The sequence below is a fragment of the Pseudophryne corroboree genome, chromosome 6 (genome assembly GCF_028390025.1).
Source record: "Pseudophryne corroboree isolate aPseCor3 chromosome 6, aPseCor3.hap2, whole genome shotgun sequence".
NCBI classification, from domain to species: domain Eukaryota; kingdom Metazoa; phylum Chordata; class Amphibia; order Anura; family Myobatrachidae; genus Pseudophryne; species Pseudophryne corroboree.
The window spans coordinates 40,467,821-40,494,617 of record NC_086449.1 but is presented as its reverse complement, the minus strand read 5'-3'; the positions used below and the strand labels follow the sequence as shown (position 1 = coordinate 40,494,617).

Sequence of the window (26,797 nt, the reverse complement as noted above, 5' to 3'; positions counted from 1 at the left end):
CCGGATGAGAAGGCCGAAGACATCTTAGGCGGCAGAAGACATCAGATCTTCAGGAGGTAAGGCGCGCGCCATTGCTCCCAGTCACACACACACAGAGCAGCACTGAAGGGTGCAGGGCGCAGGGGGGGGCACCCAGGGCAGCAATAAACCTCACATTTGGGCAAATGCAGATTGATTAGGCTGCGGAGGCAGTAAATCTATGCTCCCCCACCATTATTATTGAAAAATCACTGGGACCGAAGCCCGCCGTCGGGTGGGCGGGGCTTGATCCTCAGCACTAACCAGCGCCATTTTCTCCACAGAAACTGCATGAGGAAAACACTGGCTCCCTGGTCTCTTCCCTGCTGAACTTCACAGGCTGGAAAAAAGAGGAGGGGAGCACATTAGCCACGCAGTGAGTGGGAATTGGTCTTTCTCTGGCGTCCTAAGTGGATGCTGGGACTCCGTAAGGACCATGGGGAATAGCGGCTCCGCAGGAGACTGGGCACAGCTAAAGAAAGCTTTAGGACTAACTGGTGTGCACTGGCTCCTCCCACTATGACCCTCCTCCAGACCTCAGTTAGATTTTTGTGCCCGGCTGAGCTGGATGCACACTAGGGGCTCTCCTGAGCGCCTAGAAAAAGTATAAATTTAGGTTTTTTATTTTCAGTGAGATCTGCTGGCAACAGACTCACTGCTACAAGGGACTAAGGGGAGAAGAAGCGAACCTACCTGCTTGCAGCTAGCTTGGGCTTCTTAGGCTACTGGACAACATTAGCTCCAGAGGGATCGAACACAGGGCCCGTCCTCGATCGTCCGGTCCCGGAGCCGCGCCGCCGTCCCCCTTACAGAGCCAGAAGCAAGAAGGTGGTCCAGAAAATCGGCGGCAGAAGACTTCGGTCTTCAACAAGGTAGCGCACAGCACTGCAGCTGCGTGTCATTGCTCCTCATGCACACCTCACACTCCGGTCACTGATGGGTGCAGGGGGGGGGGGGGGGGGGGGCCTGAGGGCAGTATAACATACCTTGGCTGGCAAATCTACACCATATATAGTCCCAGAGGCTATATAGGTGTAAAAATACCCCTGCCAGAGTTCCAGAAAAAGCGGGAGAAAGACCGCCGAAGAAGGGGCGGGCTTCTCCCTCAGCACACTGGCGCCATTTTTCCCCTCACAGCTCCGCTGGAAGGATCGCTCCCAGGCTCTCCCCTGCAGTTTCTGAATACATAAAGGTAAAAAAGAGAGGGGGGGCACTAAATTTAGGCGCAGTATAAGTATATTAAGCAGCTATAAGGGAATTTCACTCAGTTATAGTGGTAATCCTTGTGTTATATAGCGCTCTGGTGTGTGCTGGCATACTCTCTCTCTGTCTCCCCAAAGGGCTTTGTGGGGTCCTGTCCTCAGTCAGAGCATTCCCTGTGTGTGTGCGGTGTGTCGGTACGGCTGTGTCGACATGTATGATGAGGAGACTTATGTGAAGGCGGAGCAGATGCCTGTAAATGTGATGTCACCCCCTGCGGGGCCGACACCTGAGTGGATGGACTTATGGAAGGAATTACGTGATAGTGTCGACTCCCTACATAAAAGGTTTGACGACATGCCAAATATGGGACAGCCGGCTTCTCAGCCCGTGCCTGCCCAGGCGTCTCAGAAGCCATCAGGGGCTCTAAAACGCCCGCTACCTCAGATGGCAGACACAGACGTCGACACGGATACTGACTCCAGTGTCGACGACGATGAGACTAGTGTAACTTCCTATAGGGCCACACGTTACATGATTGAGGCAATGAAAAATGTGTTGCACATTACTGATGTTACCCCTGGTACCCCAAAAAAGGGTATTATGTTTGGGGGAAAAAAACTACCCGTAGTTTTTCCCTCATTTGAGGAATTAAATGAAGTGTGTGAGGAAGCGTGGGCTTCACCCGATAAGAAATTGGTAATTTCTAAAAGGTAACTAATGATGTACCCTTTCCCGCCAGAGGATAGGTCACGTTGGGAAACACCCCCTAGGGTAGACAAAGCGCTCACACGCTTGTCAAAGAAGGTGGCACTACCGTCTCCGGATACGGCCGCCCTAAAGGAGCCTGCTGATAGAAAGCAGGAGGCTATCCTGAAGTCTGTGTGTACACACGTCGGTATTATACTTAGACCAGCTATTGCTTCAGCATGGATGTGCAGTGCTGCAGCTGCGTGGTCAGATTCCCTGTCGGGGAATATTGATACCCTAGACAGGGACACTATATTGCTAACCATAGAGCATATAAAAGACGCAGTCTTATACATGAGAGATGCACAGAGGGATATTTGCCGGCTGGCATCTAGAGTAAGTGCAATGTCCATTTCTGCCAGGAGAGGGTTATGGACTCGGCAGTGGATAGGTGATGCAGATTCAAAAAGGCACATGGAAGTTTTGCCTTATAAGGGTGAGGAATTGTTCGGGGATGGTCTCTCGGACCTCGTTTCCACAGCAACAGCTGGGAAGTCAGCATTTTTACCCCATGTTCCCTCACAACCAAAGAAAGCACCGTATTATCAGGTACAGTCCTTTTGGCCCCATAAGGGCAAGCGGGTTAAAGGCGCGTCCTTTCTGCCCAGAGGTAGAGGGAAAAAGCTGCAACATACAGCCAGTTCCCAAGAGCAAAAGTCCTCCCCCGCTTCCACAAAGTCCACAGCATGACGCTGGGGCTCCACAGGTGGAGCCAGGTACGGTGGGGGCCCGTCTCAAACACTTCAGCTATCAGTGGGCTCGCTCACAGGTGGACCCCTGGATCCTTCAAATAGTATCTCAGGGGTACAAACTGGAGTTCGAGAGAGACGTCTCCCCCCCCCCCCCCCCTCCCCCCCCCCCCGCCGTTTCTTCAAATCTGCCTAGCCAACAACTCCCTCAGGCAGGGAGGCAGTGTTAGAGGCAATACACAAGCTGTATTCACAAGGACGGGGTTGCTATTCCACAATGTTTGTGGTACCGAAACCAGACGGTTCGGTGAGACCCATTTTAAATTTTAAATCCTTGAACACATATATAAAAAAATTCAAGTTCAAGATGGAATCGCTCAGGGCGGTTATTGCAAGCCTGGAAGAGGGGGATTACCTGGTATCACTGGACATCAAGGATGCTTACCTGCATGTCCCCATTTACCATCCTCACCAGGAGTACCTCAGATTTGTGGTACAGGATTGTCATTATCAATTCCAGACGTTGCCGTTCGGTCTGTCCACGGCACCGAGGGTATTTACCAAGGTAATGGCCGAAATGATGATTCTCCTTCGAAAAAAGGGAGTTTTAATTATCCCGTACTTGGACGATCTCCTGATAAGGGCGAGGTCCAGGGAGCAGTTGTTGGTCGGGGTAGCACTATCTCAGGAGGTGCTACAACAGCACGGTTGGATTCTAAATATTCCAAAGTCACAGCTGGTCCCTACGATACGTCTACTGTTCCTGGGGATGGTTCTGTACACAGACCAGAAAAAAGTGTTTCTCCCGGAGGAGAAAGCCAAGGAGCTGTCATCTCTAGTCAGAGGCCTCCTGAAACCAAGACAGGTGTCGGTGCATCACTGCACGCGAGTCCTGGGAAAGATGGTAGCTTCCTACGAAGCAATTCCATTCGGCAGGTTCCATGCAAGAACCTTTCAGTGGGACCTGTTGGACAAGTGGTCCGGATCGCATCTTCAGATGCATTGGTTGATAACCCTGTCTCCAAGGACCAGGGTGTCTCTGCTGTGGTGGTTGCAGAGTGCTCATCTTCTGGAGGGCCGCAGATTCGGCATACAGGACTGGATCCTGGTGACCACGGATGCCAGCCTTCTCGGCTGGGGGGCAGTCACACAGGGAAGAAACTTCCAAGGGCTGTGGTCAGGTCAGGAGACTTCCCTACACATAAATATTCTGGAACTAAGGGCCATTTACAATGCCCTAAGTCAAGCAAGACCCCTGCTTCAGAACCGGCCAGTACTGATTCAGTCAGACAACATCACGGCGGTCGCCCATGTAAACCGACATGGCGGCACAAGAAGCAGGATGGCGATGGCAGAAGCCACAAGGATTCTCCGTTGGGCGGAAAATTACGTGTTAGCACTGTCAGCAGTGTTCATTCCGGGAGTTGACAACTGGGAAGCAGACTTCCTCAGCAGGCACGACCTCCACCCGGGAGAGTAAGGACTTCATCCAGAAGTCTTTCAAATGATTGTAAACCGTTGGGAAAGGCCACAGGTGGACATGATGGCGTCCCGCCTCAACAAAAAGCTAAAAAGATATTGCGCCAGGTCAAGAGACCCTCAGGCGATAGCTGTGGACGCTCTAGTGACACCGTGGGTGTACCAGTCGGTTTATGTGTTCCCTCCTCTGCCTCTCATACCCAAAGTGCTGAGAATAATACGAAGGAGAGGAGTAAGAACTATACTCGTGGTTAGCCAATAAGAGCTTGGTACCCAGAACTTCAAGAGATGGTATCGGAGGACCCATGGCCTCTGCCGCTCAGACAGGATCTGCTGCAGCAGGGGCCCTGTCTGTTCCAAGACTTACCGCGGCTGCGTTTGACGGCATGGCGGTTGAACACCGGATCCTAAAGGAAAAGGGCATTCCGGAGGAAGTAATTCCTACGCTGATTAAAGCTAGGAAGGATGTGACAGCAAAACATTATCACCGCATATGGCGGAAATATGTTGCTTGGTGTGAGGCCAGGAAGGCCCCAACGGAGGAATTTCAGCTGGGTCGATTCCTGCACTTTTTACAGTCAGGGGTGACTATGGGCCTAAAATTGGGTTCAATTAAGGTCCAAATTTCGGCTCTGTCTATTTTCTTCCAGAAAGAACTGGCTTCACTGCCTGAAGTTCAGACATTTGTTAAGGGAGTGCTACATATTCAGCCCCCTTTTGTGCCTCCAGTGGCACCTTGGGATCTCAACGTGGTGTTGAGTTTCCTTAAATCACATTGGTTCGAGCCACTTAAGACCGTGGATTTGAAATATCTCACGTGGAAAGTGGTCATGCTGTTGGCCTTGGCTTCGGCCAGGCGTGTGTCAGAATTGGCGGCTTTGTCATGTAAAAGCCCTTATCTGATTTTCCATATGGATAGGGCAGAATTGAGGACTCGTCCCCAGTTTCTCCCTAAGGTGGTATCTGCTTTTCACGTAAACCAACCTATTGTGCCTGCGGCTACTAGGGACTTGGAGGACTCCAAGTTACTGGACGTAGTCAGGGCCTTGAAAATATATGTTTCCAGGACGGCTGGAGTCAGGAAAACTGACTCGCTATTTATCCTGTATGCACCCAACAAGCTGGGTGCTCCTGCTTCGAAGCAGACTATTGCTCGCTGGATATGTAGCACAATTCAGCTTGCGCATTCTGCGGCTGGACTGCCGCATCCTAAATCTGTAAAAGCCCATTCCACGAGGAAGATGGGCTCTTCTTGGGCGGCTGCCCGAGGGGTCTCTGCTTTGCAACTTTGCCGAGCAGCTACTTGGTCGGGGTCAAATACGTTTGCAAGATTCTACAAGTTTGACACCCTGGCTGAGGAGGACCTAGAGTTCGCTCATTCGGTGCTGCAGAGTCATCCGCACTCTCCCGCCCTTTGGGAGATTTGGTATAATCCCCATGGTCCTTAACGGAGTCCCAGCATCCACTTAGGACGTCAGAGAAAATAAGATTTTACTCACCGGTAAATCTATTTCTCGTAGTCCGTAGTGGATGCTGGGCGCCCATCCCACGTGCGGATTGTCTGCAATACTTGTATATAGTTATTGTTCAACTAACGGGTTATTGTGGAGAGCCATCTGTTGAGAGGCTCTGTTGTTTTCATACTGTTAACTGGGTATAGTATCACGAGTTGTACGGTGTGATTGGTGTGGCTGGTATGAGTCTTACCCGGGATTCAAAATCCTTCCTAATTGTGTCAGCTCTTCCGGGCACAGTATCCTAACTGAGGTCTGGAGGAGGGTCATAGTGGGAGGAGCCAGTGCACACCAGTTAGTCCTAAAGCTTTCTTTAGTTGTGCCCAGTCTCCTGCGGAGCCGCTATTCCCCATGGTCCTTACAGAGTCCCAGCATCTACTACGGACTACGAGAAATAGATTTACCGGTGAGTAAAATCTTATTATTATATATAGAAAAGCGCTATCTGGTCATATATTTTCCAGTGTTTTTAAGCGCTGGTGTGTGCTGGCATACTCTCTCTCTGTCTCTCCTTAGGGCCTGGTTGGGGTTTTGTCCCCTTATAGGTTAATCCCTGTGTGTGGGGGGTGTCGGTACGTGTGTCGACATGTCTGAGGCGGAAGGCTTCTCCAAGGAGGAGGTGGAGCAAATGAGTGGTGTGTCCCCGTCGGTTGTGCCGACTCCGGATTGGATGGACTTGTGGCATATGTTGAATGCAAGTGTGACATCTTTACATAAAAGGCTTGATAAGGCTGAATTAGGGGGGACATCAGTGGGTCAATCCTCGGATTGGACCGACTCACAGGGCCCGTCGGGGTCTCAGAAGCGTCCCTTAACACAAGACACTACTACCGACACGGATTCTGATTCCAGTGTCGACTACGACGAAGTAAAATTGCACCCTATGGTGACTAAAATCATTCAGTGTATGATTGTGGCAATAAGGGATGTGTTGCATATTGAGGATGAACCCTCGGCCCCCGACACAAGGGTGCACATGTTTAAGGGAAAGAAACAGATTATTAACTTTCCCACATCTCATGAATTAAATGAATTCTTTGGAAAAGCTTGGGAGACTCCGGAAAAGAGACCGCAGATCACCAAAAGAATTTATATGGCATACCCCTTCCTTAAGCAGGACAGGGAGATTTGGGAATCACCCCTGTCAAAGTCAGAAAAATATCACTATGCACACTGCCATATTTGCACCTCATACATGTCCGCTCTGCGCATGCGTACGCTCTCCCGTGCGTGCGCATACCCGCTGTTACGTGCACCCGCAGGCACACGGGATGTGCATTTACGGTAGAGTTTATGTGTGCGTAGCGTGCGACTCAATCGTTACATATTTTAACCATATAATGTATTTTGTAGATCATGGTCCCTTTGATAGATTCTGAAAGTTTAGTTAATGTAGCATGTTCATGGACAGAGAGATCCCTCTTTGTCTGATACAAAGGGTCAGACAAGGATTATACAGTGGTGTTTAGTATCCATCGGAAGAGTATTTAATTAGCAATATTCCAGTGTTGGTTTGAAGCGGATTAATCGCTCGTGCGAATAGTTATGGACATAAGAAGTTTATGTCCATTTACTATTATTTGCACTTACTTATCCATGCGGCGGGAAACCTAGTTTCCCACCCACCTGAGCAGTTGGAAGTAGACACAGCCCACCTGTATGAATCAACCTATGACCTTTTGTTTTAGTGCGAAGACTAATTCCTGTGTCCAATGAACAATGAGATTGTAGGGACCATTGAATTGTATTGTGTGTGGGGCATAAATAGACAAGCCGATCACATCCAGCTCTCACTCTTCAACGGTTCTCATTGCTGATAATCGGGAGCTGGATGTCCAGAGGCGCATGCGATCGTTCCCCTTTGTGCGTAAGTTTTCTCCGCAATCATATTGTCTTTCTTGTTATTGTGAGCCATATCTCTCTCTCTCTCTCTTCTCTTTCTCTCTCGTTTCTCTTATATAGTTATTGTACTGATATTGTATTTCCTGTGTAGTTATCTGGTTAGGTAGTCTGTTATATTGGTAGTGTATGACTTGTATTGTATTCTTTTTGAACGTTCATTCATTTCCTTAAAAGGCGTTAGACCCTTAGACCGGTATTGTGTGTTTATTGCAGTGGGTAATAGGAGCGTCTCTCGCTCAAACAGCTTTAGTGTAAACCAGCTTACACTGTGTTGGATTTTCACCTTATCACTACAAAAGGGTTTACAGTATAAGAATATAATTTCTGTGTGTTACATTCAAGGCCTACTGATTGTTATCTTGTGAGCGTCTGCGCCGCTCGTGATCTCCTCGTGGTCTCGAGCGTCCGCTACGCTGATAGCGTAGCATTACGGTAGTCGCTCACCTATAGTGTGCCCGATACCAACAGCGTATTCTCGCGAGCGTTTGTGTCGCTCGAGCGGCTCGCTCCCGATACAGCGTCCGCTACGCTAAGAGCGTACCCTTACGTGCGCCGGTTGCGTACAGTGTTTCTTAACCTCTGTATAGTGTGTTAAATAGGATAAATATTTGGCTTTATCTAGTCGGCAGCCTATAGCGTGCCTGCCTGTGATCCCTTGGCCGTAAGCGAACGTGACGCTCGAGCGTCTCGACTACGGCTAAGCGATTGTTACGCAACGTGCGTGCCCTTACGGTATACCATACGTAAATAGCGTACTGTGTTCTTAGACCTCTTAAAGGGTTTTAAGTAAGATAAATATTTAGCTTTATCAATTGGCGGCTCGTCCGTCCTTCACATATCTCTGCTAGGTAATTCCAGCAGACGTTATCCATCAGCAAAGGGCGGGAGATCATATTCCTCGCAGTGCTGTCTGGATAAGCGTCTGCTTCGCTTAGTAAAGGGTGCTGAGGGAATCCGGAACCGGAGGTAAGAACAACACGCTAGTGTCTTTTAAAACTGTTTATTTCTATCTTGCGTACGCACACACGCATATCTGCATTTCTTTTTATTCGTGTATTTTCATATATCACTCTCCTGTTTGCCATTTTATAATTGATAAACGTGCTAAGAGAGATTTGTCGCTAGTTCATAGTTAAAGTGTAAAAGTAATACATTAAGGGATAAATTGCAAAGCACGCACGCAGCTCTACCTAAAGATACAAGGAGAGATTGGTGTGGTGCTCGGTAGATGATCAAGGATCATCTACATTGATAAACGTGTTAGTTGTGTTACGGTGGATATCTGCATTGCGTACACGTGTCTCTAACAAAAGGCTGAGACTCGCGCACGCAACTCAAAGGCCGACGCACGCAGCGTATATTACGCAACGGAGTGTCTGGGTACGCCCACGTAACTCAAATCACACGATAAGTGTTATTTCTTTTTCATCCACTAGGGGTCACTGGAGTACTCTTGGGATATGGACGGGCGGAGCCGAACAAAGGCACTGAATATTCAAATTTAGGACCCTCCCACCCCTCCATATCCCCGAGTACCTCAGTGTACTATCTCAGTGTTTTTTCGGTGCTCACAGCACGAACATCGGCTTGTGGTATAGCCACACTTGGATTTTTATTTTAATTTTAATTTTTATTTTTACACTTAGCACATCCCTTCCCAGTTTCTGGAAAAACATGGGTCCGGGATAGTGCCGCTGCACGGGCAGCGCATGGCGTGTCGGTCCTCACAAAGAGCACCCTCACAGCCACAGACAGCATGGCGTGTCGGTCCTCACAAAGAGCACCCTCACGGCCACAGACAGCACTGCTTCTACAAACAGCAGCCAGGACTAGAGAGCTGGACGGGCTTGCAAGAAGCCGTCGCAGCCATAGATCACTGGAAGCTGACTGGAGCTGGACGGAGCTTACAGACATAGAAGCCCCGTCACAGCCAGGACTACAGAGCTGACGGAGCTTACAGAAGGCCGTTGCAGCCATGAGTCACACCACTGCAGCTGGCCGGAGCTTATACAGAAAGTCCCGTCACAGCCAGAAGTTACAGAAAGGTAGGCTGGGGAGCGGGGCGGTCAGCGCAGGCTGCCGCCCCGCTATGTGTGGGTTAAGGTGCAGTAGGTTAATACAATACAGCTCCGTCCCGCCGCACAGCAGGGGGAGCTCATACCCGCCAAGCCAGCCACTACCTTCTGAGGAGACAAGCCGTCCCCCGGCAGCCGCCAACTCCGTCCTGCCGCATAGCAGGGGGAGATCAGACGACGCTAAACAGCCGCTATGTATCAAGACGGGGACATCAAACGCCCGTCCCAGCGCTCCGGTCGCCGCCAAGCTCCCTCCTGCCGCACAGCAGGGGGAGATCATACGAAGCAGCTGCTCCGTCTGACATCAGGCCGCCCGTCCCAGCGCTCCGGTAGCCGCCAGCTCCGTCCTGCCGCACACTGGGCTCCGTACGGCTGCACAGCAGGTAAGCCATACTTAGTACCAGTATGACCGCCGCTCCGTCCCGGCCTGCATACACAAATGCCAGGGCAGGCTTCCAACACGGCCGCCCAGCTACGTCCGGCCGCCCATCAGTCTCAGTACAGAGACGATCACAAGTGCAGGCTTCCCGCAGATGATCATAGGGGGGGAAGAGGCACGGTGGAAGCTGGCGGATATATGACCAGCTGGGTATATATATATATATATATATATCTATCACAGATATAAGCTTGTTACCGGTACTGACAGTAATAATTGAACTATATTACTGGCTGTGATTTTCAGAGTTGAACCTATATTAATGGCTGCGATTAACAAGGCGAGGGAGCCTATATTAATATATTAATATTAATGTCTGGTGTGATAATGGCCTGTCAGCTTATGTATATATTTATTCATAGAACAGTTGTAACCGTCCTGTGGTTATACTGTATAATAACCTATACGGAAAGGTCAGCATGGCAAAGGGGCCATTTTAACCATGCTGCCTGTTGTTTTCCAGTTTGTGATTCTGGAACATTCCTGCCCTACATCTCTGAGCCACCAGAGGCGCAGGGGTGTTAGTGGGAATTTTTAATCAGCATAAGTAAGCCATGTAAACTGTTTTTCTACATGATTCTAGAACATTCCTGCCCTACATCTCTAAGCCACCAGAGGCGTAGGGGGGTTAGTAGGAATTTGGTTCGGGTTTCATAGGCCATGTGAACTGCTTTTCACATAAAGATTACTCTGTTTTTTCTTCACAGCGAATAAATCTTTTGTTTTTCCTAAAGATTTCCGTAGAGAGAATCAACCTTGAGTTAATATTATTTTGCTGTTCACCAATACAATATATATATATGACATGATAACGTCATAAGGCGTGCAATGGCTGTCCGTGGCCTATTGGGGTGTCTGTCTGCATAGCGAATAAGGCTCTAGTGCAGACTAAAAATAACATTGGCATCGGAGTCTCGGAAGTTATTCCGCCAGCTCTAACAAAAGACAGTTTTCCAAAGGAATTCCCTTTGGGTACCACAGTGTTTATTTAACTGGTCTTCTAATGTAATGCACGATTCTATGTCAAATCTCACACAGATAACTACGAGTGAGAAGGGTTCATTAGACCTGCACTCAGATAGTGCAGGGTTGTTGCCAACATACAGGAGTCAAGGTCTCCATTGTTCCACTTAGTAGACTTTGACCACTATTTAATCGTTTACAATATGACGCCATCCGACATTGGTAAATGCGTCTGTGTCAAACATTATAAAGACCCATGAAACATTTGGGTCACTAGACATTACGGTTAAAAGAAGCTACAGAGTATATCTGTAAAGCTTCTAACGACGTTTCATCGTCGCCAGTTCAGCACAAGGCCACAGCTTGTTGGTCCTACATTTGATATTCAGCCGTTAATCGAAACGGAATTCTTGTGCCGGCATTTAATCCCTTTAGACTTCAGTTTTCAAGGCGGTGATACACACACTCACGCCTTGTAACGACAGGTCGCTACGGTCTGCAAGCCAGTAGTTTGATGACCTCTTTTCCAATTGTGGGAGCGCGTCTTTACATGTTACCTTTGCGGGGTTTCCAGACTTCAACAGGGACATGACTGCCTCTGTCGAACGGATTGGCAGGTAGCCATTTGGTTTCTACTGGGTTTCAGCTGTCTTTATAATACAGGCAGAGTCAGGGTGGCTTATTCCCCTCTGGTTGGGGGAACCAATCCATACAGCTCCGTCGCAGTTTCAATCAGCAAATCACTTACTGCAGTTTGAAAATGGATTTGCTGCGGGTAGTATTGACATATTGGAGCCACAAAATTGAATACTGGCATTTGATCTTCACAATGCGTATATACCCATTCCGGTTTGTTCATCACAGGTTTTAGCGTTTGCAATTCGCCACAACCATTAACCATTTCATGTCTACCGTTGCTTATCGCTTTGGGTATTTACCCAAAGTGATGTTGGGATGATAGCTCATCTCACATAAGAACTCTGTCTCAACAAAGTTCCTCTAACTTGCGCTACTAAGGTATACTGCGGTAGCAGATCAAGTTCGAAAACAATCGCATCTAATTCCGTCTAAACGATGTCAAGGCCTAGGTAAGATGATAAATACGGTAAATCAAAGACTTTTACCTACTACACCAGCAATAACAAATGTACGTCTAGTAATTAGTGCAAAGCACGCACACTAGCGGTACATTGGTGTATTCACCTATTAAGAATAACGATGGGTTTTTCAATTTAGTTCGCCACCCTTCACTCGCATTTCCCACAGAGGGAAAAGGGTGCATATACTCTGGACGACAGTCGCAGAGGGTCAGGATTTGTAGTTAAAATCAGCAACAAAGGTTCTAAAACACGACAGATTGCTGTCGATATATGTCCTAGAACTCTGTGCATTTTACAATGCTATACATGATTCGCTTTCAGTCGGACCAGGTATATACTCTGGTTTCTCTTCAGGACGAATAAATCTTTCGCCTTGTACTAAAGATTGCTGTGGAGAGGAACAACCATGAGTTTCATGTAAATTTTTGATGCCTGTCTCACGCTGGCCTTAAGCAGTCAAACAAGGCAACGGCAGTTGCATACACAACAACCAGTGAGAACCAAGTAGCCGCATGGCAATGCGGCAGGTAACTCAAATCCTCAATGGCTCAGAACACCATTATGTGAAAATGTCAAGTGATCATTATGTGAGTGGACATCTGTTAGACAGAGGATCTCACCCGTCAGGATTTGGATCCTGAAAACTGGACATTAAATCTAGAGGTGTTTCATATGTGAGTCCACAGAAGGGGGTTACCCTCAAGTATACATGATGGCATCTCGCCACAATTACGAAAGCTCAGTATGTGTACAAAACAGATCACAAGGGCAGTGGCGGTGGAGTCTCTCACATTCATGTGGTCATTCAGCATCGTGTATCTGGCTCCACCATTTTCCGCTGCTCTCTCCGTTGTCAAAACGGATCATAAGACAGTTTGTCACAGTCATACTGGTGGTATCTCATGGGTTTCGGAGAAGTTTGCTTCTCGAATTTTCAAGGAATACTTGCACACGATCTTGGCCCGCTCATAATACGTCCAACCTGTTACATCAGGGAACGTTAGTTTACCCATAGTTACCTATGTACCTATTATCTAAGTACCGCAGCTGCGGTTGACGGGGTGAGGGTTCAGACCGCCCTCTTAAGAAATTGAGCATTACAGTATCGGTTATACTAACCATGTTACGAAATAGTAAGCCGTTTAAGGCAGCTCATTTTTACAAAATTTCGTGTGCTTACATAGGTTGTAAACCTCGGAAGTTCCAACATCATCCTTCAAGTAACCCGTATTCTGTTAAACGGGGTGGGATGGAAAACTGCGTGGATCTGCACGAAGAGTGCAGGTATCTGTGTGGTAAACTTATTTTCTCTATCGTCCTTGTGGATGCTGGGGTTCCTGAAAGGACCATGGGGAATAGCGGCTCCGCAGGAGACAGGGCACAAAAAGTAAAGCTTTCCGATCAGGTGGTGTGCACTGGCTCCTCCCCCCATGACCCTCCTCCAGACTCCAGTTAGATTTTTGTGCCCGGCCGAGAAGGGTGCAATCTAGGTGGCTCTCCTAAAGAGCTGCTTAGAGAAAGTTTAGCTTAGGTTTTTTATTTTACAGTGAGTCCTGCTGGCAACAGGATCACTGCAACGAGGGACTTAGGGGAGAAGGAGTGAACTCACCTGCGTGCAGGATGGATTGGCTTCTTGGCTACTGGACATCAGCTCCAGAGGGACGATCACAGGTACAGCCTGGATGGTCACCGGAGCCGCGCCGCCGGCCCCCTTGCAGATGCTGAAGTAAGAAGAGGTCCAGAATCGGCGGCTGAAGACTCCTGCAGTCTTCTAAAGGTAGCGCACAGCACTGCAGCTGTGCGCCATTTTCCTCTCAGCACACTTCACACGGCAGTCACTGAGGGTGCAGGGCGCTGGGAGGGGGGCGTCCTGGGAGGCAAATGAAAACCTTTTTTGGCGAAAAATACCTCACATATAGCCCCCAGAGGCTATATGGAGATATTTAACCCCTGCCAAGATTCACTAAATAGCGGGAGACGAGCCCGCCGAAAAAGGGGCGGGGCCTATCTCCTCAGCACACAGCGCCATTTTCTCTCACAGAAAGCCTGGAGAGAAGGCTCCCAGGCTCTCCCCTGCACTGCACTACAGAAACAGGGTTAAAACAGAGAGGGGGGGCACTGATTTTGGCGATATTGAGATATATATAAAGATGCTATAAGGGAAAACACTTATATAAGGTTGTCCCTATATAATTATAGCGTTTTTGGTGTGTGCTGGCAAACTCTCCCTCTGTCTCCCCAAAGGGCTAGTGTGGGTCCTGTCCTCTGTCAGAGCATTCCCGGTGTGTGTGCTGTGTGTCGGTACGTGTGTGTCGACATGTATGAGGACGATGTTGGTGAGGAGGCGGAGAAATTGCCTGTAATGGTGATGTCACTCTCTAGGGAGTCGACACCGGAATGGATGGCTTATTTAGGGAATTACGTGAGAATGTCAACACGCTGCAAGGTCGGTTGACGACGTGAGACGGCCGACAAACTATTAGTACCGGTCCAGGCGTCTCAGAAACACCGTCAGGGGCGTTAAAAACGCCCATTTACCTCAGTCGGTCGACACAGACACAGACACGGACACTGAATCCAGTGTCGACGGTGAATAAACAAACGTATTTCTCATTAGGGCCACACGTTAAGGGCAATGAAGGAGGTGTTGCATATTTCTGATACTACAAGTACCACAAAAAAGGGTATTATGTGGGAGTGAAAAAACTACCTGTAGTTTTTCCTGAATCAGATAAAATAAAATGAAGTGTGTGATGATGCGTGGGGTTACCCCGATAGCAAATATTGGCGTTATACCCTTTCCCGCCAGAAATTAGGGCGCGTTGGGAAACACCCCTTAGGGTGATAAGGCGCTCACACGCTTATCAAGTGGCGTTACCGTCTCCAGATACGGCCGCCCTCAAGGAGCCAGCTGATAGGAAGCTGGAAAGATATCCAAAAAAGTATATACACACATACGGTGGTTATACTGCGACCAGCGATCGCCATCAGCCTGGAGATGCAGTGCTGGGTTGGCTTGGTCGGATTCCCTGACTGAAAATATTTTATTCATATAGAGCATTTAATAGGATGCATTCTATATATATGTACGTGAGATGCACAGAGGGATATTTGCTCTCTGGCATCAAGATAAGTACGTTGTCCATATCACCCAGAAGATGTCATGGACACGACAGTGGTCAGGTGATACAGATCCCATACGGCACATGGAAGTATTGCCGTATAAAGGGAAGGAGTTAGTTGGGGTCGGTCCATCGGACCTGGGGACCACGGCAACAGCTGGGAAATCCAACCTTTTTACCCCAAGTTACATCTCAGCTGAAAAAGACACCGTCTTTTCAGCCTCAATCCTTCCTTTCCCATGAGGGCATGCAGGCAAAAGGCCAGTCATATCTGCCCAGACATAGAGGTAAGGGAAGTAGACTGCAGCAGGCAGCCCCTTCCCAGGAAAAGAAGCCCTCCACCGCGTCTGCCAAGTCCTCAGCATGACGCTGGGGCCATGCAAGCGGACTCAAGGTGGGGGGGTAGTCTCAAGAGTCTCAGCGCGCAGTGGGATCACTCGCAGGTTGACCCCTAGATAGTACAAGTATTATCCCAGGGGTACAGATTGGAGAGTCGAGACATCTTCTCCTCGCAGGTTTCTGAAGTCTGCTTTACCAACGGCTCCCTCCGACAGGGAGGCAGCATTGGAAACAATTCACAAGCTGTATATCCAGCAGGTGATAATCAAAGTACCCCTCCTACAACAAGGAAAAGGGTATTATTTTTCCACACTATATTGTGGTACTGAAGCCAGACGGCTTGGTGAGACATAGTCTAAACTGAAATCTTTGAACACTTACATAAAAGGTTCAAATCGAGATGGAGTCACTCAGAGCAGTGATAGCGAACCGGAAAAAAGGGGACTATATGGTGTCCCTGGACATCAAGGATTACCTCCATGTCCAAATTTGCCCTTCTCAACAAGGGTACCTCTGGTTCGTGGTACAGAACTGTCAATATCAGTTTCAGACGATGCCGTTTGAATTATCCACGGCACCCCGGGCCTTTTACCAAGGTAATGGCCGAAAAGATGTTTCTTCAAAGAAAAAAGGCATCTAAATTATCCCTTACTTGGACGATATCCTGAAAAGGGCAAGTTCCAGAGAACAGTTGGAGGTCGGAAGAGCACTATCTAAAGTAGTTCTACGACAGCACGACTGGATTCTAAATATTCCAAGAATCGCAGCTGTTTTCCGACGATACGTCTGCTGTTCCTAGGAATGATTCTGGGCATAGTCCAGAAAAAGGTGTTCCTCCGGGAGGAAAAAGCCAAGGAGTTATTCGACCTAGTCAGAAACCTCCTAAAACCAGGCCAAGTATCAGTGCATCAATGCACAGGAGTCCTGGGAAAAATTGTGGCTTCTTACGAAGCGATTCCATTCGGCAGATCTCAGGGGATTTGCTGGACGAATGGTCCGGATCGCATTTTCAGATGCATCAGCGGATAATCCTGTCTCCAAGGACAAGGGTGTCTCTTCTGTGGGGGCTGCAGAGTGCTCATCTTTTAGAGGGCAGCACACTCAGCATTCAGGACTGTGTTCTGGGGACCACGGATACCAGCCTGAGAGGCTGGGGAGTAGTCACACAGGGAAAAAATTTCCAAGGAAGTGTGGTCAAGTCTGGAGACTTCTCTCCACATGAATATACTGGAGCTAAGGGCAATTTACAATGCTCTGAGCCTAGGAAGACTCCTGCTTCAAAGTCAACCGGTGCTGATCCAGTAGGACATCATCATGGCGGTCGCCCACGTTATCAGACGGGGCGACACAAGAAGCAGGAGGGCAATGACAGCAAGGATTCTTCGCTGGGCGGAAAATCATGTGATAACACTGTCAGCAGTGTTCATTCCGGGAGTGGGCAACTGGGAAGATTTCCTCAGCATAAATGAATTCCACCCGGAAAAGTGGAAACTTAATCTGGAAGTTTCCACATGATTGTAAACCGTTGGGAAAGACCAAAGGTGGTTATGATGGCGTCCCACCTGAAGCGCCAGGTCAAGAGACACTCAGGCAATAGCTGGGACGCTCCGGTAACACCGTCGGTGTACCAGTCGGTGTATGTGTTCCATCCTCTGCTTTTCATACCCAATGTATTGAAAATGATAGGAAGGAGAGGAGTAAGAACTATACTCGTGGCTCCGGTTTGGCCAAGAAGGACTTGGTTCCCGGAACTTCAAGAGATACTAAGAAGGGTCTTGATTCGGCAAGAACCGTGTCTGTTCCGGGACTTACCGCAGCTGCGTTGACGCCAAGGCGGGTGAACGCCGGATCCTAAGGGAAAGAGGCATTCCGGAAGAGGTCATCCCTACCCTGGTCAGAGCCAGGAAGGAGGTGACCGCACAACATTATCACCATTTAGGTGAAAATATGTGCCAGGGTGTGAGTCCAAGAAGGCTCCACGGAAGAATTTCAACTAGGTTAATTTCTACATTTCCTGCAAACAGGAGTGTCTATGGGTCTCAAATTGGGTCCATTAAGGTTCAAATTTCGGCCTGTTGATTTTCTTCCAGAAAGAAATTGGCTTCAGTTCCTGAAGTCCAGAAGTTGTTAAGGGAGTACTGCATATACAGCCCCTTTGATGTCTCCAGTGGCACTGGGCGATCTCAACGTAGTTTTGGGATTCCTAAAAAATCACATTGGTTTAAACAACTCAAATCTGTGGATTTGATATATCTCACATGGAAAATGACCATGCTGTTGGTCCTGGCCTCGGCCAGGCGAGTGTCAGAATTGGCGGCTTTATCTCACAAAGCCATATCTGATTGTCCATTCGGACAGAGCAAAGCTGCGGACTCGTCCCCAGTTTCTCCTTAAGGTGGTGTCAGCGTTTCACCTGAACCAGCTTATTGTGGTACCTGCGGCTACTAGGGACTTGGAGGACTCCAAGTTGCTGGATGTTATCAGGGCCCTGAAAATATAGTTTCCAGGTTGGCTGGAGTCAGGAAATCTGACTTGCTGTTTATCCTGTATGCACCCAACAATGCTGGGTGCTTCTGCTTCTAAGCAGTCGATTGCTCGTGGGATTGGTAGCACAATTCAACTTGCACATTCTGTGGCAGGCCTGCCACAGTCTAAATCTGTTAAGGCCCATTCCACAAGGAAGGTGGGCTCATCTTGGGCGGCTGCCCGAGGGGTCTCGGCATTACAACTTTGCCGAGCAGCTACGTGGTCGGGGGAGAACACGTTTGTAAAATTCTACAAATTTGATACCCTGACAAAAGAGGACCTGGAGTTCTCTCATTCGGTGCTGCAGAGTCATCCGCACTCTCCCGCCCGTTTGGGAGCTTTGGTATAATCCCCATGGTCCTTTCAGGAACCCCAGCATCCACAAGGACGATAGAGAAAATAAGAATTTACTTACCGATAATTCTATTTCTCGGAGTCCGTAGTGGATGCTGGGCGCCCATCCCAAGTGCGGATTATCTGCAATACTTGTACATAGTTATTGCTAACTAAATCGGGTTATTGTTGTTGTGAGCCATCTTTTCAGAGGCTCCGCTGTTATCATACTGTTAACTGGGTTCAGATCACAGGTTGTACAGTGTGATTGGTGTGGCTGGTATGAGTCTTACCCGGGATTCAAAATTCCTCCCTTATTGTGTACGCTCGTCCGGGCACAGTACCTAACTGGAGTCTGGAGGAGGGTCATGGGGGGAGGAGCCAGTGCACACCACCTGATCGGAAAGCTTTACTTTTTGTGCCCTGTCTCCTGCGGAGCCGCTATTCCCCATGGTCCTTTCAGGAACCCCAGCATCCACTACGGACTCCGAGAAATAGAATTATCGGTAAGTAAATTCTTATTTTCAAAGACGGTTGCTTCTGTTTGCGTCTGTACACATCTTTCTACAAGGTGTCATCAAAGTTCACACTCTATTTATCCCACCTACAGCGCCAGGCGACTTGAAGTTGGGTTCAGATTTCTTACAGTTTTCATATTTTGAACCCTTCAACAAATGGGAATTAAGTTTCTCACTTTGGGAAAACATTTTTCTTCTAGCCTTGGCTTCGGCAAGGGTTCTGTTTTCATATTTGGGTGCCTTGTATTCCAAGCCACCGTATTTCAGTTTTCTCATGACAAAGCAGATCTTCGGACGAATCACGCTTTCGTATTCTTCACATCAATGTACCAATAGGGGTTCCTGTGTGGACAGCACATTCTAGAATTCTGAATGTGGTACACGCATTACGCGTTTATATATGTCCCGAACGTCAACAGTACGTGATATGAATACGTTGTTTGTTCTCTATGATACTGCCAACTGGGGTTAGCCAGTTTCTCAGCAGACATTATCCAGTTGGGTAATAATAATGACTACAAGTCAGGCTTACTTTAAGGCTAGGTTACAATCGCCTACGTCAGTAATAACTCATCCCACAGGTTCTGTGGGAATGTCAGACCCAGTGGGTCGTGGAGTGTCTAAAACGCGGCTATATAGCCTTCATGTGCACCATGTTGGTGCACGTTTACACGTTATAAATGGGGCGCCATCAGCATCTAGCCTTGGGCTGCCTACTGTTACAAGTATCAAACAGCTCTCCCGCCCACGAGGGAAGCTTTGGTACGTCCCAAGAGTACTCCAGTGACCCCTAGTGGATGAAAAAGAAAATAGGATTTTGGTACTTACCAGGTAAATCCTTTTCTTTGAATCCATAGGGGGCACTGGACGCCCACCCAGAGCAGTTTACCTGGGTTGTTTTAAGCTCAAGGGAGCTTAGGGTAACAAGTTTTACTTGATTGATATTAAGCTCAGAGGAGCTTATGGTAACACATTTTCACCGATTGGTTCAAATTATAAAGTTCTATCGGTTATGGCGTCAACTGTTTAGTTGACAGTGAGGTTATGGGTCAACATTGTTGTTGTCCGTTATGTATAGGTATTCTCCATTGTCAACCTCTCTATATCGTTCCTGTTCGCTCAGTAAAAAACACTGAGATAGTACACTGAGGTACTCGGGGATATGGAGGGGTGGGAGGGTCCTAAATTTGAATATTCAGTGCCTTTGTTCGGCTCCGCCCGTCCATATCCCAAGAGTACTCCAGTGCCCCCTATGGATTCAAAGAAAAGGATTTACCTGGTAAGTACCAAAATCCTATTTTTAGCAGCCGAAGAGGTGGCAACGCGATAGATAGCGCAAGTCTATTTCAGTGTCCGAAATTTAAGCTAATAGATCCTTCTCCAATTTACAACACATCTGGTCTAAAGGAAAAGAAATTTCTGCGCAGAAATAGAAATAGAAACAAAAGTGTACATGTGGTGAGTGAGTGTTTGCAATTATATAAGTTTTACAATTTTGGGGATTGAACTACAGAAATCATCGAGTTCTCGTGAAATTACATACGTGTAAGTGACATGCACGGTGGCTAGGGAGGCATCCCTTGTTAAACATATAAAGAGCATTAGAGTGTAGCAGACCAGGAGGTCATACTGTAGCAGACCAGGAGGTCAGACCAGGAGGTCGCATAGCAGACCAGGAGGTCGCATAACAGACCAGGAGGTCCAGGTACAGCAGACAAGGAAGTCCGCTATAGAGTCAAGTAGCCCAACACCAAGAAGGGTTGGGGCGGAACCCATATAGGCCATAAAGCTCAGGCTGAAGGAATTCGCAGCTGCTGAATGTCGATTCCACTGGTCGCTCCGTACATAAGATTAGTTGCTTATGTACTGAACGATTGTACCGCACGTAATTGTGTGCATTAGTTAGTAACTTGACCTAGTACCATTTGTGTACAAAAAGGGTCATAAACGCTATTTGTACATTCTAACGTGATTTGTGTAATTTTTTATTTTTAAAAGGGAAGTTCGCTGGTCACTCAGGAATTATCCAACAACCCCACAGTTACTGGAAAGGGTTAATGCTCTGCGGATCACACTCACATGTTCCAGTAAACAAAGGTTCATAGGGGCCCTGGGTCGAGTACGCCAGCACTATATCAGTGTGGAGGTCGTATTGGTCGGCGTGGGCGAGTAAGTGGGGTACTCGGTAAACCACCACCGTCAACCTATCTTTGAATATTTTGTTTTTTTGTAAGGGTTCGCTGAAGACCCTGATATAAAGGTCAGAGGTAGAGCAAGCAACACCTGCAAATTATGGGGGCCAGTTGTTCAGGAAGGGGGCGATCAACCTCGGTTCGGGTTGATTTAGTGAACCGACCAATCGGGTCGGCAAGGTACGTAATGTGTGAAAAATACGGCTCACACACAGAAGTTTTATGTGATGAATGGGAGAGAATGACGGTACATGACGGGGAGAAGTTCCCAAGAGTAGGCAGCTTTAGCCCAGAAGTGTTACAAAATCTAAGGAGAAGGATATGTCTCATTAAATCAACAAAGAGACGAATCAAACATTATGATTATTTGCAGCTATGGCAACAGGAGGGTGAAATACAGAGAGGATTGGCTCAGGCGGCGGGATCTAATCCTATCAGGAAACTGGTAGCCACGGCCCCGCCGCCACCATACATATCAGGAGAGAAATTGGTTGCGGAGAATGATGCATCAGGGGGTAACAAACAGGCACTTAGCAACTGTATAAATGTTAAGGATAATGTTAATAAGTTAACCAATGCAAGTATTAACCCGTGCAAGTTGTACCCTGTTTTGAACTTTCCCCAGGAGTGTGATCAAGAAGACGAAGCATCAACAATATCGGCGCTCTCTCTAGCAGCCACCATATCAGAGACAACAGTAGGCACGGCCCAACCCTTAAGATTAGTAACAAAGGCCCCTAGCGGAGGGACAGGTGAGGTCGTGTCAACAGGTAAGTACGGCACCTTACACTATGCTGAAACCATTTCACCACAGGCTGTAGAATCTAATCAGAATGAGGTTATTAAACTTGCTCCCGTTAGGGTAATAGCTGTTCCAAATGGAAAAACGGACACTACAGGAGTCACTCCCATTAGGAACATTGCCATGTATAGCCCATTTCTCTGACGTCCTAAGTGGATGCTGGGGACTCCGTCAGGACCATGGGATTAGCGGCTCCGCAGGAGACAGGGCACAAAAGTAAAAGCTTTTAGGATCAGGTGGTGTGCACTGGCTCCTCCCCCTATGACCCTCCTCCAAGCCTCAGTTAGATTTTTGTGCCCGGCCGAGAAGGGTGCAATCTAGGTGGCTCTCCTAAAGAGCTGCTTAGAGTAAAAGTTTTGTTAGGTTTTTTATTTTCAGTGAGTCCTGCTGGCAACAGGCTCACTGCATCGAGGGACTTAGGGGAGAGAAGTGAACTCACCTGCGTGCAGGATGGATTGGCTTCTTAGGCTACTGGACACCATTAGCTCCAGAGGGAGTCTGAACACAGGTCTCACCCTGGGGTTCGTCCCGGAGCCGCGCCGCCGACCCCCTTGCAGATGCCGAAAAGTGAAGAGGTCCAGAAACCGGCGGCAGAAGACTTTTCCTTTTCAGTCTTCATAAGGTAGCGCACAGCACTGCAGCTGTGCGCCATTGTTGTCAGCACACTTCATAGCAGCGGTCACTGAGGGTGCAGGGCGCTGGGGGGGGCGCCCTGGGCAGCAATGATAGTACCTTATTCTGGCTAAAAATACATCACATATAGCCCCTGGGGGCTATATGGATGTATTTAACCCCTGCCAGGTCTCAGAAAAACGGGAGAAGAAGCCCGCCGAAAAGGGGGCGGGGCCTATTCTCCTCAGCACACAGCGCCATTTTCCCTCACAGAAATGCTGGTGGGAAGGCTCCCAGGCTCTCCCCTGCACTGCACTACAGAAACAGGGTTAAAACAGAGAGGGGGGGCACTTATTTGGCGATATGACTATATATATTAAAATGCTATAAGGGAAAAACACTTATATAAAGGTTGTCCCTGTATAATTATAGCGTTTTTGGTGTGTGCTGGCAAACTCTCCCTCTGTCTCCCCAAAGGGCTAGTGGGGTCCTGTCCTCTATCAGAGCATTACCTGTGTGTGTGCTGTATGTCGGTACGTGTGTGTCGACATGTATGAGGACGATGTTGGTGAGGAGGCGGAGCAATTGCCTGTAATGGTGATGTCACTCTCTAGGGAGTCGACACCGGAATGGATGGCTTATTCAAGGAATTACGTGATAATGTCAACAGAGACGGCCGGCAAACAAAATAGTACCTGTCCAGGCGTCTCAAACACCGTCAGGGGCTTTAAAACGCCCATTTACCTCAGTCGGTCGACACAGACACGGACACTGATTTCAGTGTCGACGGTGAAGAAACAAACGTATTTTCCTTTAGGGCCACACGTTATTTGTTAAGGGCAATGAAGGAGGTGTTACATATTTCTGATACTACAAGTACCACAAAAAAGGGTATTATGTGGGGTGTGAAAAAACTACCTGTAGTTTTTCCTGAATCAGATAAATTAAATGAAGTGTGTGATGATGCGTGGGTTTCCCCCGATAGAAAATTATTGGCGGTATACCCTTTCCCGCCAGAAGTTAGGGCGCGTTGGGAAACACCCCTTAGGGTGGATAAGGCGCTCACACGCTTATCAAAATAAGTGGCGGTACCGTCTCCAGATAGGGCCGTCCTCAAGGAAAATATCCTAAGAAGTATATACACACATACTGGTGTTATACTGCGACCAGCGATCGCCTCAGCCTGGATGTGCAGAGCTGGGGTGGCTTGGTCGGATTTCCTGACTAAAAATATTGATACCCTTGACAGGGACAGTATTTTATTGACTATAGAGCATTTAAAGGATGCATTTCTATATATGCGAGATGCACAGAGGGATATTTGCACTCTGGCATCAAGAGTAAGTGCGATGTCCATATCTGCCAGAAGATGTTTATGGACACGACAGTGGTCAGGTGATGCAGATTCCAAACGGCACAAAGAAGTATTGCCGTATAAAGGGGAGGAGTTATTTGGGGTCGGTCCATCGGACCTGGTGGCCTCGGCAACTGCTGGAAAATCCACCGTTTTTACCCTAAGTCACATCTCTGCAGAAAAAGACACCGTCTTTTCAGCCTCAGTCCTTTCGTCCCCATAAGAGTCATATCTGCCCAGGGATAGAGGAAAGGGAAGAAGACTGCAGCAGGCAGCCCATTCCCAGGAACAGAAGCCCTCCACCGCTTCTGCCAAGTTTCTCAGCATGACGCTGGGGCCGTACAGGACCCCTGGATCCTACAAGTAGTATCCCAGGGGTACAGATTGGAAAGTCGAGACGTTTCCCCCTCGCAGGTTCCTGAAGTCTGCTTTACCAACGTCTCCCTCCGACAGGGAGGCAGTATTGGAAACAATTCACAAGCTGTATTCCCAGCAGGTGATAATCAAAGTACCCCTCCTACAACAAGGAAAGGGGTATTATTCCACACTATGTTGTGGTACTGAAGCCAGAAGGCTCGGTGAGACCTATTCTAAATCTGAAATATTTGAACACTTACAAAGGTTCAAATCAAGATGGAGTCACTCAGAGCAGTGATAGCGAACCAGGAAGAAGGGGACTATAGGGTGTCCGGGGACATCAGGGATACTTACCTCCATGTCCCAATTTGCCCTTCTCACCAAGGGTACCTCAGGTTCGTGGTACAGAACTGTCACTATCAGTTTCAGACGCTGCCGTTTGGATTGTCCACGGCACCCCGGGTCTTTACCAAGGTAATGGCCGAAATGATGATTCTTCTTCAAAGAAAATGGACGACCTCCTGATAAGAGCAAGGTCCAGAGAACAGTTGGAGGTCGGAGTAGCACTATCTCAAGTAGTTCTACGACAGCACGGGTGGATTCTAAATATTCCAAAACCGCAGTTGTTTCCGACGACACATCGGCTGTTCCTAGGGATGATTCTGGACACAGTCCAGAAAAGGGTGTTTCTCCCGGAGAAGAAAGCCAGGGAGTTATCCGAGCTAGTCAGGAACCTCCTAAAACCAGGAAAAGTGTCAGTGCATCATTGCACAAGGGTCCTGGGTAAAATGGTGGCTTCTTACGAAGCGATTCCATTCGGCAGTTTTCACGCAAGAACTTTTCAGTGGGATCTGCTGGAAAAATGGTCCGGATCGCATCTTCAGATGCATCAGCGGATAACCCTGTCTCCAAGGACAAGGGTGTTTCTTCTGCGGTGGCTGCAAAGTACTCATCTACTAATGGGCCGCAGATTCGGCATTCAGGAAGGGTCCTGGTGACCAGGGATGCCAGCCTGAGAGGCTGGGGAGCAGTCACACAGGGAAAAAATTTCCAGGGAGTGTGATCAAGTCTGGAGAATTATCTCCACATAAATATACTGGAGCTAAGGGCAAGTTACAATGCTCTAAGCTTAGCAAGACCTCTGCTTCAAGGTCAGCCGGTATTGATCCAGTGGGACAACATCACGGCAGTCGCCCACGTAAACAGACAGGGCGGCACAAGAAGCAGAAGGGCAATAGCAGAAACTGCAAGGATTCTTCGCTGGGCGGAAAATCAGGTGATAGCACTGTCAGCAGTGTTCATTCCGACGCCCGGGAGAGTGGGGACTTCATCGGGAAGTCTTCCACATGATTGTGAACCATTAGGAAAGACCAAAGGTGGACATGATGGCGTCCCGCCTGAACAAAAAACTGGACAGGTATTGCGCCAGGTCAAGAGACCCTCAGGCAATAGCTGTGGACGCTCTGGTAACACCGTGGGTGTACCAGTCAGTGTATGTGTTCCCTCCTCTGCCTCTCATACACAAGGTACTGAGAATTATAAGACGGAGAGGAGTAAGAACTATACTCGTGGCTCTGGATTGGCCAAGAAGGACTTGGTACCCGGAACTTCAAGAGATGCTCACAGAGGACTCATGGCCTCTGCCGCTAAGAAGGGACCTGCTTCAGCAGGGACCCTGTCTGTTCCAAGACTTACCGCGGCTGCGTTTGACGGCATGGCGGTTGAACGCCGGATCCTGAAGGAAAAAGGCATTCCGGAGGAAGTCATTCCTATCCTGATCAAAGCCAGGAAGGAGGGGACCGCACAACATTATCACCGTATTTGGCGAAAAATTGTTGCGTGGTGTGAGGCCAGGAGGGCCCCCACGGAGGAATTTTAACTCGGTCGATTCCTGCATTTCCTGAAGACAGGAGTGTCTATGGGCCTCAAATTGGGGTCCATTAAGGTTCAGATTTCGGCCCTGTCGATTTTCTTCCAGAAAGAATTGGCTTCAGTTCCTGAAGTCCAGACGTTTGTTAAGGGAGTATTGCATATACAGCCCCTTTTGTGCCTCCAGTGGCACCGTGGGATCACAACGTAGTGTTGGGATTCCTCAAATCACATTGGTTTGAACCGCTCAAATCTGTGGATTTTAAATATCTCAAATGGAAAGTGACCATGCGGTTGGCCCTGGCCTCGGCCAGGCGAGTGTCAGAATTGGTGGCTTTGTCTTACAAAAGCCCATATCTGATTTTCCATTCGGACAGGGCAGAACTGCGGACTCGTCCCCAGTTTCTTCCTAAGGTGGTGTCAGCGTTTCACCTGAACCAACCTATTGTGGTACCTGCGGATACTAGGGACTTGGAGGACTCCAAGTTGCTAGACGTTGTCAGGGCCCTGAAAATATATGTTCCAGGACGGCTGGAGTCAGAAAGTCTGACTCGCTGTTTATACTTTATGCACCCAACAAGCTGGGTGCTCCTGCTTCTAAGCAGACGATTGCTCGTTGAATTTGTAGTACAATTCAGCTCGCA

The 26,797-nt window shown here is 48.3% G+C and overlaps 1 protein-coding gene, 1 non-coding gene and 1 pseudogene across 7 annotated transcripts in view; all 3 read left to right on the top strand.

The window, feature by feature from the left end:
• Nucleotides 1–26,797, top strand: part of STAG3 (STAG3 cohesin complex component) — a 285,504-nt gene that overhangs the window by 126,041 nt on the left and 132,666 nt on the right. The gene's annotated exons all lie outside the window — the stretch shown is intronic.
• On the top strand, nucleotides 10,752–10,859 carry LOC134938784 (U5 spliceosomal RNA; annotated as a pseudogene).
• LOC134938701 (U5 spliceosomal RNA) lies at nucleotides 12,464–12,578 on the top strand. The gene has a single exon (XR_010181207.1). It is a non-coding gene; the product is annotated as a U5 spliceosomal RNA (small nuclear RNA).